A 3019-nucleotide genomic window follows, 5' to 3' on the forward strand; every position below is an offset into this window, starting at 1 on the left:
GAAGACTCAGGTCTTATTCTGAGGATTCCTTTTCCTTTCTTTCTTAACTTCCTCCAATGCCCCAATTATCTTTTCTGCTTTTAGAATGTCTATTATTAAAAAAAGAAAGAATGCCTATTATTTGTATATTCATTCTTCTGGATCTATCTCTAGGTCTCTTATCTGTTCCTCTACATTTCTGTGTTTTTATGTTTTTTTGTACTCTGTTTTGACATATTTCTTCCATTGGTCTCAAGCTCATTTGGGTCACAACAATTACTAACCTTTTTTTCAATTAATCTATGTAATTTTCAGCTGGGAAGTCATATGTTTAGCTTCACAATCTCTTTCCTGTGCCATACTTAACCATCTCAAGTGCTCTTGTTTTACTAGCTGTCCTCTGTCTCTGCTAGCACCTACAGAAAGTGGTCTGAATTCTATTTATTTTGAAAGACCTTCCTCTCTCTGAATATCATCTTAGATGATTACCTGGATGTATTAAATCTATTACATAGATGTATTATATCTTTATTTGTTAGCTTACTGGGGTCAGGTGGCACCCCACTGGTGCTTTCAGTGATAGAACTCTTGGGAGTCATGGAAGATGATGACTATCTCATGTGGAAGGAAGCCCTCATCCTATTTTCCCTACTGGAACATTCATAGAACCCAAGCCTTTACCTGTACCTGGCTGCCCAGACACCTCAGAAATGGTTTTACTCAGGAGAGTGTAAGATATCTTAAAGTTGGTAGTTGAGGGGAAAGAGGTCGCCTTTAAGTTCCTATAGCCCTAGATTCCTGTGTAAGACTCATTCTTTCAATTAACTTCTTAAAAACCATCTTATTTCACTGAAATTCCTGGAAATTCAATTTAATTTAATAAACATTTATTGAGAATCTTTTTACATATGTAAGAATCATAATGAGAGTACAGTGGGGTAAAAGGATATTATCAGCTTATTATCCATTTTCTTCCTCATATCCCTTTTTAAAAAAAAGATTTATTTTTTAAGAGTGTTTTTAGTTTTACCACAAATCTGCAATGAAGGTATAGAGATTTTCCATATGCACCCTTCCCCCATACATGCTAACCGCTCCAATTATTAACATCATTCACCAGAATATTGCTTTCTTTTTTTTAACTGAGGATGAATCTACATTGACACATTATAATTGCCCAAAGTCCATAGTTTACATTAGGATTCATTGTTGGTGTTGCATATACTATGGATTTGGACAAAGGTAAAATAAAATACAGCCATCATTATAATATTACACAGAGTATTTTTATTGTGCTAAAAATCCTGTGCTCCACCTGTTCATATCTTCTTCCTACTCCACAACTGGCAGTAGCTGATCTTTTGTCTCCATAGTTTGCCTTTTCCAGAATCATACAGTATGTGGCCTTTTTCAGAATGGCCATTCAGAATGGCCATATACATTTAAGTTTCTTTTATGTTTTTCATGGCTTGATAGCTCATGTCTTTTTAGTGCTGGATAACATTCCAACATGCTTGCATGTACTGCAAAATATCCACTCACCTACTGAAAGATGTCTTGCTTGCTTCCAAGATTTGACAATTAAGAATAAAGCTGCTCTAAGCTCTCTACCCAGAGACCTCTGCTCTGTTGCACCACCCATGGTGCTGCCTTGGAGAGCCATGGCCTCTTTTCATTTGGTCCTCATCCAACTTTAGGTTTCTTTCATCAAATCAGATAACCTTACTCAAGCCTGTGGCCTTGTCTGGGAGGCAGCAAGAGAAGGAGCCAAAATAGTTGCTCTTCCAGAATGCTTTAATTCTTAAATTTGGTATGAAATATTTTCCTGAATATGCAGAGAAAATACCTGGTGAATCCACACAGAAGCTTTCTGAAGTAGCAAAGGAGTGCAGCATATATCTCATTGGAGGTTCCATTCTTGAAGAGGATGCTGGGAGATTATTTAACACCTGTGCTGTGTTTAGGCCTGATGGAACTTTACAGGTAGAGCACAGAAAGCTCCATCTGTTTGACATCGATGTTTCTGGGAAAATTACATTACAAGAATCTAAAACATTGAGTCCTGGTGATAGTTTTTCCAAAACTGATGCTCCTTACTGCAGAGTAGGCCTGGGCATCTGCTATGACACCACTTTGTAGAGCTTGTGCAAATCTACATAGAGGGGTTGGCAGCTGTTAGTCTATCCTGGAGCTTTTAATTTGACTTCTGGACCAGCGCACTGGGACAGACCTGAAAAATCTGGCTGAAATATGCCAGTAAATCCCCATTTTAGCCAGAAATGATCAGACCTGTATGCAGTGGAGGCAAGAAAGCTCTAAGGTTTAGGCTTCTAACATGTCATGAAACAGGATAATAACATTTCTGCAATTTAAAGAACTTCCTGTTGAATTCTTTACAGTTCTTTTTTTTTTTTAAATTTTTAAAAAACATCAGCCTTTTCCCTTCCTGGGAACTCTCTATTGAGATGATGGAGCATCAGCACACCGTATCTTTCACATCACATTAAACAGTTAAAAAGGACCCCCTGCTACCCTTTCCCCCACCAAAAAATAAAGCTGCTATAAAATCAGTGTGTAGGTTTTTATGTGGACATTAATTTTCAACTCCTTTGGGGAAATACCAAGGATCACGATCGCTGGACTGTATGGTGAGTATATTTAATTTTGTAAGAAAACTCCCAAACTGTCTTTCAAGGTGCTGTATCATTTTGGATTCTCACTAGCAATGGTCCTATTACTCTACATCCTTGTCAGCATTTGGTATTGTCAGTACCCTGGATTTTGGCCATTCTAATAGGTGTGTAGTGATATGATGGTTAATTTTATGTGCCAACTTGACAGGCCCATAGAATGTTTAGAAAGCTGGTAAAACATTGTTTCTGGGTTTGTCTGTGGTGTGTTTCTAGAAGACATTAACATTTGATTCAGTAGACTGCCCTCATCAATGTGGGCAGGCATTACTCAATCCATGGGGGGAATGAATAGGAGGAATGAATGGAACAAAAAGCAAAGGAAGGGTAAATTTTCTCTCTTGAGCTGA

The 3019-nt window shown here is 37.7% G+C and overlaps 1 pseudogene; it reads left to right on the forward strand.

The window, feature by feature from the left end:
- The first annotated feature begins 1619 nt into the window (after positions 1 to 1619).
- On the forward strand, positions 1620 to 2226 carry LOC123936880 (annotated as a pseudogene).
- The last annotated feature ends 793 nt before the right edge of the window (positions 2227 to 3019 follow it).

This window comes from Meles meles, chromosome 2 (assembly GCF_922984935.1).
Source record: "Meles meles chromosome 2, mMelMel3.1 paternal haplotype, whole genome shotgun sequence".
NCBI lineage: Eukaryota > Metazoa > Chordata > Mammalia > Carnivora > Mustelidae > Meles > Meles meles.